The sequence below is a fragment of the Balaenoptera musculus genome, chromosome 7 (assembly GCF_009873245.2).
Source record: "Balaenoptera musculus isolate JJ_BM4_2016_0621 chromosome 7, mBalMus1.pri.v3, whole genome shotgun sequence".
In the NCBI taxonomy this organism is placed as follows: domain Eukaryota; kingdom Metazoa; phylum Chordata; class Mammalia; order Artiodactyla; family Balaenopteridae; genus Balaenoptera; species Balaenoptera musculus.
The window spans coordinates 44,406,747-44,422,585 of NC_045791.1; positions in this window are offsets into that span (position 1 = coordinate 44,406,747).

The window sequence follows — 15,839 nt, forward strand, 5'->3', positions numbered from 1 at the left end:
GCTTAATACCCACCCCATATACTTAGTAAAATATTTTCATTTCACCTCTGCTCCTATATAGCTGACAAAGTCTTGAAGTAGGAGTAGGAGACATGAGTTATTGCTGTAGAATGAGTTATTGAAATCAAATATTGAGATAAATTGAGCCAAACTTTTGAGCTGCTAAATCACATGGTCACACTAAGATTTTTTTAAAAATAAAACATTGTCAATTACAATTTATTTTTATTATTAATACACGATTATATCAGTTGCATTTTAAAATCTTATTTCACTTTTGTCTGATCCCTTACTTTTAAGTTTGTATTGTTGTTTGTATTTTAGGATATGTCATTCTATTTGTACATGTAAAGATTTTCTAAATATATATATATTTATTTATTGGGGTCCGTGTTCAAATATTTTAGCTGATAGGGGATCAAGAACAAAGTACTTGGAGACTACAGCTCTAGAGAGCTTCCCAAGGGCTAGAGATTGTGTTAAATTTGAAGAGCAGTATAATAAGAATGAAGGGGGGGCTTCCCTGGTGGCGCAGTTGTTGAGAATCCGCCTGCCAATGCAGGGGACACGGGTTCAAGCCCTGGTCTGGGAAGATCCCACATGCCGCGGAGCAACTAGGCCCGTGAGCCACAACTACTGAGCCTGCGCGTCTGGAGCCTGTGCTCTGCAACAAGAGAGGCCGCGATAGTGAGAGGCCAGCGCACCGCGATGAAGAGTGGCCCCCACTTGCCGCAACTAGAGAAAGCCCTCGCACAGAAACGAAGACCCAACACAGCCATAAATTAATTAATTAAAAAAAAAAAAAGAATGAAGGGGGAAGGTGTGGAGGTGAAAGAAGAGAAAGCTCTGGGAGGAAAACAAATTCAACGTTTAGATCTTAAAAGTAGAATATTCCAAATTGCTAGCGTTATTATTGCTTTGTGACAAATGTTGGTATATTAAGTTAATACATGGAACTTGAATATATTTCATAGCCTATTGCCAGACATGCTGTCCAGCAGATTTGTTCCTGAATTGAATCTTTTATAAAAATTTAATTTTTATTTAAAAAATAGTTTATATTCACTGTAGAAATTTCAGGGGGAAAAATCACATCATATTGAAGAAGATTATATGAATTACTTATAATCCTATCACCCAGAGATAGGCATTATTAATATTTCAAATGCATTTCCTACCAATATTTAATTGCACAAATATATGTGTAAATGCATGTGTTTGCACATACCTATACACACTCAACATCTGTTCATCGGAGAGTGAGCTGAGGTGGTCTCAACTGTGAGGAAGAGATCTCCAAGGAAGAGATCTCCATAGGTAGATTGTATTGACATTCCAAGGGGAGAAAGAATCTGTGAGAAATTCCCTGCGGCAGGGAAGGCCAGGATATAATAAGTTCATTCCTGTGTTGCCTTTGCTGTACTGACTCTTCTTAGTCCCAGGTCTTCCATGAAAGGCTGCCACATGTAATAGGTTTGTGTTGTGGTGCTTTGGTTAATAAAGGAGAGGCAGTGGCCCCATGGAGCAGAGCTACACAGAGAGAAAAGTGTATCTGTAGAAAGTGAGACAGGGAGCATGGATTGAGAATTCCATCCAAGAGAGACAATGAGAGCATGAGCCCTCTAGGGATTGTCAGACATCTTAGGAACTGTGCCAGACTTACCATGCTCTACAGGATACGAAGGGCCATCTCAGGAGGCATACTTTCAGGTGCAAGGTAAAGACGATGCCTGAGTAGATGTGGCCCAGCAACAGGAATTGATTTTTCTCACATAACAAGCAGAGCCAATGATTCACTGAGGTCAGAACTCTGGGATGTGTCCTGTAATTTTCTTGGCTTTTCTCTCATGGTTGCAAAATGGCTACTACAGCTCTGAACGTCATTTCTTCCTACAACTCCACTTAAAAGTAGGTTGTAGCAGGATGGAACACAGAGTTTCTCCCACTTGCCTTCTCCACAGTGAAGGAAAAAAAAAAGTGTCCCTGGAGTCTCACAGCAGAATTTTTTTTATATGTCTCATTGGCTAGAACTGGGCTGTGACACCTCCCCTAAAATAAAGTGATACCTGCTCAAAATACTAAAAAATTCTGATTTCTAATAGGAAGGCACTGTTTGTCACAGGAGCTCAAGCCATTTTATTTGACTATTAAAATACAAAAATAACCCAGAGAAGGCTAGAAAAATTTGTTTTTTAGATGCTTTCCTTACCTGAGCACACACATTGCCCTTGACGAGCATCCCCAATAGGAAGTACCAAAGCAGCACATTCAGTTCTTTGTTGTGGTGGCAAAGTGAGCTAGAAAGTTGTTCTCAAGCCTAGCTGTATATTTGACTCACAGGGAGACATATATACAATTATTTATTGCATCAGAATCTCCACGATTGGAACTTTATTGTCAATTATTTCTCCTTTCAATTCCACCTGTGATTCCACTCTCCAGCCAGAGTTGAGAACTAGAGATGAGGGCATCTGCTAGCCTAGGGCCAACAGAGTACAGTGGAGTCTCGTTACTCGCTATAAACTCACCCTGAATTAGCGAATACGGAACGACTTCTCCTGGGGAAGTATTAGGTTCCTGCGAGCCTAATTCACAACATTTCTAAAACCAATCAATGCATAACCTTGCTTTGTGTGTGTTTCTATTTAAAGACCCCTTATTTAATATATATTGTTAATTCACTGACATTATACTCAGGGTCAACAACACTGTAACGCACACCTGAATGAAGCTTATCTAACACATATTTCTCTTTGAGGCACATCACAGCCTTCCAGTGCTTGGGTACACTAGATAACACTTCAGGACTATGCTTGGGGCCATTTAAAACAGTGAAATCACCAACAAAAAGCACAAAAATTAGCACTAAACATATGATGAAAAGGACACTGGTTTGCAAGATGAAAACTGAAACGAGTAGTAGAGCATCCCCTTGTTCAACCTCAGCTAGGAAAATTAAATTTTATAATATTTCAAAATATTTAAAATAAAATATTTCCTGATATACACCGAAGAGAATTTAATTTTTCTCCTCTGAATTCCTAATTAGAATGTGTGTATCCGTGTGTTGCATTTGTGTGTCTATATGCAAATTTGTGTTGAGGGTATAAAGATTCAACAGCTCTAGGGGAGCTTGCATGGTCCTTCCCACCCCTCAGAAGTGGTACACAATTTTAGAACTTAATTAGCACAGAGGGTTTCATTTCATTGATTCTTTCTCCCTCAAATGCAATTAAAAACCTCAAGAGGGATGTATCGTACTACGTGGGAGATTTTTAAAATTTTAATGATAGCGTGGTCCAAATTATTTTGTTACTACAAATGATCTATTTTAAAATACTTTAAGATGAAGGATTTATGATTTTAACAGATGGATGACTGTAAATAAGGCTGCAAGCTTGGACTGTAAGTGATGTTCTACATCTCAGAAATATTTTGTTTTTCAGGAATAGACTGCTTATGTGCACATAAATGTGCTGTGTGTTGTTAATTAGGGATTAAGAATAATAGTAACATACAGTATTAGTAGAACATCACAATGAACTGTAGAGAAAACCTGAGCTTCCTCACGAAATGAATTCTAAAAGCTGGCCCAGAATCTCAGGTGAGGCCAAGCACTGCCTGTGGCTTAGTAAGTTCCCTGGACCCTAGATGACCCGGCAGACCCAGAGCAGCACAGGCCAAGTCCTAGACATTCAGGAGTATGCACGCCCTTCCCAGAAAGGGACTTGCCTTGCTTCCTTCCTTAGGCTCCTCTGTAGAGCTGCTAGCTGCTGATGGTGTTGCCTCTGCCGCCACCTTGTGGGGTTTTAACTATCAAATCTTAATTGTGTCCGAACTGGTTTGGCTGGTCTCAAGTAAATAAAACTGTAACTAGGTACAATTCTAGATTTATTTTTTTGCCAGATAACAGAAAAGGGATATAATCTACACTTCCCAATGGGAAGATAATTTAGTATAAATTATTATATCTTGTAAAAACAGAGAACAGAAAGAGGACTAATTTATCTGCTAGTAGGGAATTTCCCCATTTTGCCAAAGGTGCACTGAGAGTCATAGAAGTTGTATTATTCTGCCCAACGTCACACAGCCAATCGATGAACTTGGAGTCAATTATCAATCTCTAAAATATTTACTGCACAGTTCCTTCAAGAGTTAAAATAGACAATAACGACTAGAACCAATTGTTGTAAAATGCAGGTAGTATTGTTATTCCAGCGTGCTGAGGACAACAGATCAGGGGATGATTGCCATTGAAAAAACAGTTTGTTACAGTTTCCAAGAGGAGGGGGCACACCAGACCATGCAGGACCACGTAGGAAAGCACCAGGGTCAGTCAGGAGGCAGAAGGAGTAAGGGGAAAGCCTGGGGTGGGAGCCTTTATTTTGGTTTCCATGGGAATGGCCAGGCAAGGCAGGGTAAGCAGGGTTAGAATTGGCTGGTTTGAATAATTTTAGCAGGCTCTGGGGCAGGGAAGCTCTTTCTTCTAGGTGCCTGGTATCTGGCCCCAGGAAGATTAGTGCAGAGGATACTGCCTCTTGACAAGTAAGAGCCAGAGAGAGGAGATAGTTCAGAGTTTGGGCTCTGGATTGGCTAGTTTGCGATGAAAGTGTTTTCCCTGTTCAGTGTTTTGCTACCTCTAAGAAGTGGTTAGTCCTGGGAGGGACAGTCAGTGAGGACCCAGATTCCAGAACATCAAAAATACAGAAAATAAGAAAATGTAGTTAGTGTACCAATTAACATATTCTCTTGAAGTCAGAGAGTGTGTCTGAATGAATGAAATCAGTAGATAAAGGGAAATTGTTCTGTTATAGGTGTTAATTTATTATCTGCATGATATGGTTAGCTGATAGTTTTCTACATGAATGTTTCTCAAATATCAATCAGGAGGAAATATCAAAATTGATCTAAATATCAACTATTTTTTTCATTCTTGAATAACTATCATAGGGTCATAAGCTTGAAGATACATGTTTGCTTAGTTAATACTTTAAGATAGAGATTATAATCATTTAATTTTTCAAATTTATACTGAAAAAGCTCTATTTTAGGCACATGCATTTTCCAATAGAAATCAGTTCTGTTTCCTTCCAAACAGTTTTTTACTTTATGTGTACATGTATTTAGAATACTATACAGAAAGACATTTTACACAGGAATTTTAATTTTTAAAAATATTTGATCTTTCTTACTCATATACCTAGATATTTGCTATGTCCTCACTCACACCTTTTTGGTAATTTCTCTTGATTTAATTACGTTTTCTGATATCACTAACTTCCATTTTGACAATTTATGAGCAAACTGTGGCCTAAAGATTCTGTTGCTAAGTTACATCCTCCTTTCTCCTCCCCGCACCACCCCACCCCTTCTTCTGGGCTGGTTGCCACAGTGCTTCTTGTAATGGGTGGCTCAAGTCTGTACTGGAATCATGGTGGCTGAATAAAAATCTAGATTCTCATTCTCCCTCTCTCATCTCCATAGCCTAGTTGCTCAATCAAGCATTTGGATTTAATTAAAGAGAGATTCACCATTTGATATAATTATTCTATAAATACTAACTTTAGGCAACTTATCTGGATTTTTGCCTTACAGAAAAATTACATAAGTTGAGTCTCTAACTGAAGAGTCATTAAATCTTGGCAGGATTATAAATGTAAGTTATGGAATTTATTTTTGTTCACTGTGTTTGATCTTTTCCACTTGCCTCTAAAGATCCATGCTCCACCCTCCTCTACACTGAACTGTTCCCTGGGAGGCTGACCTTTATGAATTGTGTCCTTGAACTCTCTTTTCCTCTGGCTTCTGATTGGGATCAGCCAGTGGAAGCATTGAAAGGAGATCGGAGGCAGGGAAGAGAGTGAGGCTGTGGTATTTGTTCCTCAGTTCCCTTCCATCCAGTTCATTGTGCATCCCTCTACTGAAGGTCAGGCCAGGTGGCCCTCTCCACACAGCTACTGTCTCCAGGTTTCAGTGGCTGCTTCCTTGCCTTGCCCCCCTCAGCCTAAGGGTGGTAACGGGTTCTCACTGTTGCTTGCACTGAGATGCTATATCATCCCTCATTGATGCCTCTTAACTATGTCAACACCTTTGTAAATAGTGACTTTATCATAGTCCCTCAATTACTGTGTTTGAGTGTGCCATCTGCATTTTTGGTAGATGCGCCAACAACTGAGTTTTATGGGTAAAGGCCAGAAAGCAAAGCAAATGTTTAGGTAGGCTCAGTTGAGCAGATCTTGTGGATGGTGCATTAACTGGGTTCCTTCTATCCTCCCAGGTTGTTCTGGCACCATCACTGATCATGAGTCCTCATCTATGTTAATATATGTCATAATTCCTATCCTCTGGGACCTTACAAGGAGAGTACTAAACTCTTTCCTTTTTCTTTTACCTTATAAGTGCTTTATAGCTTAATTCTTACCTTAGAAAGCTTTAAGCATGGGACTTCATTCATTCATTCAAAACTACAACACTGTGGGTTGTCATTTTCCAAACATGAAAATCATTAGGTTATATTTTGTTTTAAAAAGATTTTGCAACTGTTTTGATATGTGCCTGCATTCGCAATGCATCTTATTACTCAGTTTTCTCTTAAAATGTAATTGGTGCTACTTATTTCACAAGATTGTTGTGAAGATCAAATGTAATAATCTGAAAAATAGCTGTGAAAAGTATTATGTGCTATATAAATAAATAGATTGTAGGGGAATTCCCTGGTGATCCAGTGGTTAGGACTCTGCACTTTTACTGCCAAGGGCCCGGTTCAGTCCCTGGTCAGGGAACTACAATCCCACAAGCCGTGAGGCACGGCTAAATAAATAAACAACAAACATTTAGTTTAAAAAAAGATTGTAAATTTTTCATTCATTCTTATTACCAGGTCTTATTTCCACCAGCAATTTTATCTTCACACATGCACAAAACACCTGAGGATTACTGTGGAAATGAGATGATCTCAGCTTTTAGACAGTCTATAATCTAAAAATTTAAAAACTGGACCACTTTTATGGTTTTGATTAAATTATTTTAGTTTTTGGTAACTTAAATTCACATTATACATAATCAAGTTACTTACTAAAGGGATAAACACCAGCCAAAAGTATCAGTCAAAATTATTTCATTTATATCTTTCTAGAAAGTCAGTTTTGTGAGTGTATGATCTCATGTTAATATGGAGTCTGATATTCATGAGCATGAAACCTGGATTTAAAATCTAAGACAGGAGGGACTTCCCTGATGGTGCAGTGGTTAAGAATCCACCTGCCAATGCAGGGGACACAGGTTCGAGCCCTGGTCCAGGAAGATCCCACATGCCACGGAGCAACAAAGCCTGTGCGCCACAACTACTGAGCCTGCGCTCTAGAGCCTGTGAGCCACAACTACTGAGCCCACGTGCCACAACTACTGAAGCTTGCGTGCCTACAGCCCGTGCTCTGCAACAAGAGAAGCCACGGCAATGAGAAGCCTGCGCACCACAACGAAGAGTAGCCCCCGCTCGCCACAACTGGAGAAAGCCTGCATGCAGCAAAAAAGACCCAACACAACCAAAAATAAATTTTTAAAAACCCAATAAATTTTTAAAAAATAAATAAATAAAATAAATATTAAGACAGGTATTTTTCCACCATTACTCGAGTCACAGATTACTTAACCCAGGCTATTAATTATAGTGTTGCTGCTTTTATTGAGCATTAGTTGTGGACACACATTGTGGTTAACATTATATATAGCATTTCTAAAGAAGTTTGTGTTGCATCCAAATTGCTTAATAGGGCTTAGCAATCCAAGTGAGGATATATATATTCAGAAGCTACCATTCCTCACCTTTCTGAAGAGCCCTGTTGACACTTTTCATATATGCATTATTGTTTATTAAATTGCTTTAATAAATAGTACTCTTCTGCCAAAAGAGTACTTAATATTATCAGAATTAGAAACAGAAAATTGTGCTGTTGAAAGCCTAGCTGAATAAGGTCAATTTGTCAAGTGGTTGGTCTCAGTAACAAATGGTAAATAATACTCATTTTTGTCTTATTTGGGAAGCTTATTATATCTCTCTGTCCTCACCAGTGGGCAGAACCCTTAGGCAGTTGCTGAAAGAAATGGAAAGTTTTGGACTTTTAATGAAATTATTACTGAATGACTTCATTTTATACTGCCATGTTTTTATGCCTTACGAAATGAACACATATAGAGCCTTCATTATTCCGTGTCAAAAAGACAATTAATAATTTCTGGAGAAAGTATGATAATTATTGCATGTATATCAATTAAAACAATGGCATGAAATCTATGTGAATACATTTTAGCATGAAATAAATAAATTCTAGGGTGGATCCAAGGTGACAACACAACAGACACTTAGGACTAAGTGTCTCCTCTTCCTCACCTTTCAGGTCTTGTATGTTATAGACAACTGTGTCCCCCTAAAATTCGTTTGTTGAAGCCTAACTCCCAGTGTGATGGTATTTGGAGATAGGATCACTGAATGGTAATAAGGTTTAGATGAGTTTATGAAGGTATGCCCCTCATGATGGGATTAGTGCCCTTATAAGAAACACCAGAGAATTTGCTTCTCTGTCTCCCTCCAACAAAAGGACAAGCATGGATACAGTGAGAAGGCAGCATCTGCAACTCAAGGAGTGCGATCTCACCAGACACCAACCCTGCTGGCACCTTGATCTTGGACTTTCAGTCTCCAGAACTGTGAGAAATAAATTCCCATTGTTTAAGCCATCCAGTCTATTGTATTTTATGGCAGCACGAGCTGACTAAGACATTGGGTGTGCATAATTTCTCAAACTATATGGATTTAAAGGTTGCCAGAATCACTTTGCATATATAATAAGCTTCACCTTTAATCCACTAGGTCATAAGCTATTTCTATTATTCATTAGTTTTTATGGACAACAATGTCAAAGAAGTATTAATTTCTTAGGCCCCTCTCACTTTCATTACCACCAACAGCAATTAATTTTCATTTTAGGGCCATTTTGGAGGAACACCTCTCACCTCCCACTGAATTCTTCACTACTTCTCAACAGTTGCTGTATGTATCAAGTGGAGAGTAGCAAGGTTCAGCAAGAAGCAGATGCTGGGTGGTTGGTAGGCACTGTTCACTCCAGCCAGCCTCTTAGATCAACAACCTACCTGACATTGTCACTTAGTCTCCTAGGCGTCTCAAATCTAACATGTTCAATGTTGATTTTTGATTTGGCCATCCCAAATAGCTCTTCCTCCAGTTGCCACCACTGGCAAAGATACAAAACTGGACACTAGTTAAAGTGGTAAGGATGACTGAAGTTGGTCATATACTATTAATAATAGGGAAATAATAATAATAGGGAAAAGAATCCAGCGTGAACTGGACTCAACTTTGATTTGTACAGCGGTGACTGTGTATTTTAAAGGGAGGATGAGGGAATAAGGAGGGGTTAAGTGGGGGCTCTGTAGAATCAGGGAAGTGAAAAAATGACAAAAAGCAGGAAGAGGGGTCTAGTGCATGTGAAACCCATCTGGGTTTGCTAACTGGCCCTTATGGAAGTTAGGCTCCTGCCCTCTCACAGAGCCAGGGAGACAGGAGCTCTACCTTCAGGTGTTGGCTGGAACAAACAGTAAATTCTTTTGGAAGCCTTGAGTCTTCTCACAGAGGCAATTTAAGGGGGTGCTAGTGTCATCATAGGGATACAGCCTTGAGTTGCCAGAAACTAAGTTAGTGTTTGTTCAAGTTTTTACTGGACAGGATTAAGAAGAGAGCTCAGAAGAACCTGGCTAGAGTTGGGTCAAGGAGAGAATCTTTGTCACCAAGCCATTAAGGGGCAAATCCAAAAACATCAGTAAATCCTGAAGGCTATACCTTAAAAGTGGAAAATGATCTCACCATGTCAACTGCTGCTGCATAGTAAGTCACCATCATCTCTGAATTATCAACAGATCGCTAATAGATCTCCTTGCTTCTTCACTAACCCCCTTCAGTCTATTGTCAGCACAGCCAAAAGAGTGATGCTTTAAAAATTAAGTTATATCATGTCCGGCTAAGGCTCCAAACCCTTCAGTGGCTCCTTATCTCACCCAGAGAATGAAAGAAAGTCCTTGCAATGGCCTATAAAGGCCTGGCGTGATCTGCCCCAATGCCCCGGCTCTGTAACCACTCTATGACTCGTCCTGGCTCAATCCACACCAGTCTCACTGGCCTCCCTGCTGTTCTTTAAACAGGTCAGAAGCCTTCTGCTTTAGGATTGTAACTCCAGTTCTGCCTGGAATATTCTTCCTACAGATAATTTCATGCCTAACTTGTTCATGTTCTTTAAGCCTTTGCGCAAACATCCCCTACTTTACAAGGCTACCTTGGGCATCCCATTTGATACTGCCACCTACTCTGTCACCTCCCTACCCCTACCTCTGCTTTCATGTTCCTTTTGTTCCACAGCATTTATCATCTTCTAACATACTATAAAATAATTTACTTATTCATTATCTTTACTTATTATTGTCTATTCTTCCTGCTAGAATATAAGCTCCACAAGGGCAAGGATATACTTCTCACTCCCACTAATGTATATTTTTTTCCATCTAAACTAGTACTAGAGTATAGATGTTCAATAAATATTTGTTGACTAAAATGAATTAGTCTGTGAAATTTTTTAGTGATATAAAATAAGCTCCATTAATGCTGTTTTTCATTAGCTGGTATATCTTGTTATAGTATTTGGCATATAAATGATTTCTATGAGATGCTCTGGCTCTGGAACTGAAGTTTGCTAAGGAGCAGTAAATATTTACCTTGTCTTTCATGTCCCTGTTTCTCCACCTGTAAAAAGAGGGAGAGAAAGAAAAATTTCATTTAGAGGGAAAGAGAAAATGAGGCGGCAACAGATAGGAAAGGGAACCATAGTTATTTCAGTGTTTATACTGTACTAATAAATGTACTGGTTAATTGAATATCTAAACTTACCCTAAGACCAAAGACCACCAAGATTTGAAAGAAATACTCTAGGTAATACTGTAGTCATGAAAGCTTTATGGTCACCAGAAAGCATGTATCCTGTGTAAGAGAAGTAATTATTGGCTAATCTTAGTCAAAACCATGCATGTTCTTGTTTATTTTTCTAGCTATTGGTGTGTCATTTTTCTGCTCCTTAAGCACTCTCCACTTATGGTGTAAATAATTTTTATTACATTTTAAAATACTATGTTTGTGGGTGGAGAGACGGGGCAAATGCATTGTTTAACAGACCACATTCTGCAGCCAAATTTCCTGGATTCTAATCTCAGCTTTGCTACAAACTATGCAGCTCTGGATAAGTGATATACAACTCTCCACCTTACTTTTTACATTTATAAAATGGAGGTAATAATAGTATATACCTGATGGAGTTCTTTCAAGGAATAACACCTCACAACACAATGCCTGTTACATACTATTCACTCTAAAAATAGCTATTTTTATAAAATAATGGAGTATTTTCTGAAAAAACGTATAATTTAAAGTTGTTGTTTTTAACATCTTTATTGGAGTATAATTGCTTTACAGTGTTGTGTTAGTTTCTGCTGTATAACAAAGTGAATCAGCTATATGCATACGTATATCCCCATATCCCCTCCCTCTTGCGTCTCCCTCCCACCCTCCCTATCCCACCCCTCTAGGTGTTCACAAGCACCAAGCTGATCTCCCTGTGCCATGCAGCTGCTTCCCACTAGCTATCTAGTTTACATTTGGTAGTGTATATACGTCAATGCTACTCTCTCACTTTGTCCTTCCCCCTCCCTGTGTCCCCAAGTCCATTCTTTACGTCTGTGTCTTTATTCCGGTCCTGCCCCTAGGTTCTTCAGAACCTTTTATTTTATTTTAGATTCCATATATATGTGTTAGCATACGGTATTTGTTTTTCTCTTTCTTACTTACTACACTCTGTATGACAGACTCTAGGTCCATCCACCTCATTACAAATAACTCAATTTCGTTTCTTTTTATGGCTGAGTAATATTCCATTGTACATATGTGCCACATCTTCTTTATCCATTCATCTGTTGATGGACATTTAGGTTGGTTCCATGTTCTGGCTATTGTAAATAGTGCTGCAGTGAACATTGTGCTACATGATTCTTTCTGAATTATGGTTTTCTCATGGTATATGCCCAGTAGTGGGATTGCTGGGTCATTTGGTAGTTCTATTTTTAGTTTTTTAAGGAACCTCCATACTGTTCTCCATAGTGGCTGTATCAATTTACATTGCCACCCACAGTGCAAGAGGGTTCCCTTTTCTCCACACCCTCTCCAGCATTTATTGTTTGTAGACTTTTTGATGATGGCTATTCTGACCAGTGTGAGGTGATACCTCATTGTAGTTTTGATTTTCATTTCTCTAATGATTAGTGTTGTTAAGCATCTTTTCATGTGTTTTTAGCAATCTGTATATCTTCTTTGGAGAAATGTCTATTTAGGTCTTCTGCCCATTTTTGGATTGGGATGTTTGTTTTTTTGATATTGAGCTGCAAAGAGCAGCTTGTATATTTTGGAGATTAACCCTTTGTCAATTGCTTCGTTTGCAAATATTTTCTCCCATTCTGAGGGTTGTCTTTTCATCTTGTTTATAGTTTCCTTTGCTGTGCGAAAGCTTTTAAGTTTCATTAGGTCCCATTTGTTTATTTTTGTTTTTATTTCCATTTCTCTAGGAGGTGGGTCAAAAGGATCTTGCTGTGATTTATGTCATAGAGTGTTCTGCCTATGTTTTCCTCTAAGAGTTTTATAGTGTATGGTTACATTTAGGTCTTTAACCCATTTTGAGTTTACTTTTGTGTGTGGTGTTAGGAAGTGTTCTAACTGCATTATTTTACATGTAGCTGTCCAGTTTTCCCAGCACCATTTATTGAAGAGGCTGCCTTTTCTCCATTGTATACTCTTACCTTCTGTATCAAAGATAAGGTGACCATATGTGCGTGGGTTTATCTCTGGGCTTTCTATCCTGATCCATTGGTCTATACTTCTGTTTTTGTGCCAGTACCATACTGTCTTGATTACTGTAGCTTTGTAGTATAGTCTGAAGTCCGGGAGCCTGATTCCTCCAGCTCCATTTTTCTTTCTCAAGGTTGTTTTGGCTATTCAGGGTCTTTTGTGTTTCCATACAGATTGTGAAATTTTTTGTTCTAGTTCTGTGAAAAATGCCATTGGTGGTTTTATAAGTATTGCATTGAATCTGTAGATGTTTTGGGGTAGTATAGTCATTTTCACAATGTTGATTCTTCCAATCCAAGAACATGGTATATCTCTCCATCTGTTTGTATCATCTTTAATTTCTGTCAGCAGTGTCTTATAGTTTCCTGCATACAGGTCTTTTGTATCCTTAGGTAGGTTTATTCCTAGGTATTTTATTCTTTTTGTTGCAGTGGTAAATGGGAGTGTTTCCTTAATTTCGCTTTCAGATTTTTCATCATTAGTGTATAGGAATACAAGAGATTTTTGTGCATTAATTTTGTATCCTGCTACTTTACCAAATTCATTGATTAGCTCTAGTAGTTTTCTGGTAGCATCTTTAGGATTCTCTATGTATAGTATCATGTCATCTGCAAACAGTGACAGTTTTACTTCTTCTCCAATTTGGATTCCTTTTATTTCTTTTTCATCTCTGACTGCTGTGGCTAAAACTTCCAAAACTATGTTGAATAATAGTGGTGAGAGTGGGCAACCTTGTCTTGTTCCTGATCTTAGAGGAAATGCTTTCAGTTTTTCACCATTGAGAATGATGTTTGCTGTGGGTTTGTCATATATGGCCTTTATTATGTTGGGGTAAGTTCTCTCTATGCCTACTTTCTGGAGAGTTTTTAATCATAAATGGGTGTTGAATTCTGTCAAAAGCTTTTTCTGCATCTATTGAGATGATCCTATGGTTTTTATCCTTCAATTTGTTAATATGGTGTATCACATTGATTGATTTGCATATATTGAAGAATTCTTGCATTCCTGGGGTAAACCCCACTTGATCACGGTGTATAATCCTTTTAATGTGCTATTGGATCCTGTTTGCTAGTATTTTGTTGAGGATTTTTGCATCTATGTTCTTCAGAGATATTGGCCTATAGTTTTCTTTTTTTGTGACATCTTTGTCTGGTTTTGGTATCAGGGTGATGGTGGCCTCGTAGAATGAGTTTGGGAGTGTTCCTCCCTCTGCTATATTTTGGAAGAGTTTGAGAAGGATAGGTGTCAGCTCTTCTCTAAATGTTTGATAGAGTTCGCCTGTGAAGCCATCTGGTCCTGGGCTTTTGTTTGTTGGAAGATTTTTAATCACAGTTTCAATTTCAGTGCTTGTGATTGGTCTGTTCATATTTTCTATTTCTTCCTGGTTCAGTCTTGGAAGGTTGTGATTTTCTAAGAATTTGTCCATTTCTTCCAGGTTGTCCATTTTATTGGCATATAGTTATTTGTAGTAATCTCTGATGATCCCTGTATTTCTGCAGTGTCAGTTTTTACTCCTCCTTTTTCATTCCTAATTCTGTTGATTTGAGTCTTCTATCTTTTTTCTTGATGGTTCTGGCTAATGGTTTATCAATTTTTTTTATCTTCTCAAAGAACCAGCTTTTAGGTTTATTGATCTTTGCTATTGTTTCACTTCTTTTTCATTTATTTCTGATCTGATCTTTATGATTTCTTTCCTTCTGCTAACTTTGCAGGGGTTTTTTATTCTTCTTTCTCTAATTGCTTTAGGTGTAAGGTTAGGTTGTTTATTTGAGATGTTTCTTGTTTCTTGAGGTAGGATTGTATTGCTATAAACTTCCCTCTTAGAAGTGCTTTTGCTGCATCCCATAGGTTTTGGGTCATCGTGTTTTCATTGTCATTTGTTTCTAGGTATTTTTTATTTCCTCTTTATTTCTTCATGATCTCTTGGTTATTTAGTAGCATATTGTTTAGCCTCCATGTGTTTGTATTTTTAATGTTTTTTCCTTTAATTGATGTCTAGTCTCATAGCATTGTGGTCAGAAAAGATACTTGATATGATTTCAATGTTCTTAAATTTACCAAAGCTTGATTTGTGACCCAAGATATTGCCTATCCTGAAGAATGTTCCATGAGCACTTGAGAAGAAAGTGTATTCTGTTGTTTTTGGGTGAAATGTCCTATAAATACCAATTAAGTCCATTGTGTTTAATGTGTCATTTAAAGCTTGTATTTCCTTATTTATTTTCATTTTGGATGATCTTCCCTTGGTGAAAGTGAGGTGTTAAAGTCCCCTACTATGATTGTGTTACTGTTGATTTCCCCTTTTATGGCTGTTAGCATTTGCCTTATGTATTGAGGTGCTCCTATGTTGGGTGCATAAATATTTACAATTGTTATATCTTCTTCTTGGATTGATCCCTTGATCATTATGTAGTGTCCTTCTTTGTCTCTTATAATAGTTTTTATTTTAAAGTCTATTTTGTCTGATATGAGAATTGCTACTCCAGCTTTCTTCTGATTTCCATTTGCATGGAATATCCTTTTCCTACCCCTCACTTTCCATCTGTATTTGTCCCTAGGTCTGATGTGGGTCTCTTGTAGACAGCATATGTACTAGTCTTGTTTTTGTATCCATTCAGCCAGTCTATGTCTTTTGGTTGGAGCATTTAATCCACTTACATTTAAGGTAATTATCGATATGTATGTTCCTTTACCATGTTCTTAATTGGTTTGGGTTTGGGTTTGTAGGTGTTTTCCTTGTCTTGTGTTTCCTGCCTAGAGAAGATCCTTTAGCTGTTTGGTGGTGCTGAATTCTCTTAACTTTTGTTTATCTGTAAAGGTTTTAACTTCTCCATTGAATCTGAATGAGATCCTAGCTAGGTAGAGTAATCTTGGTTGTAGTTTC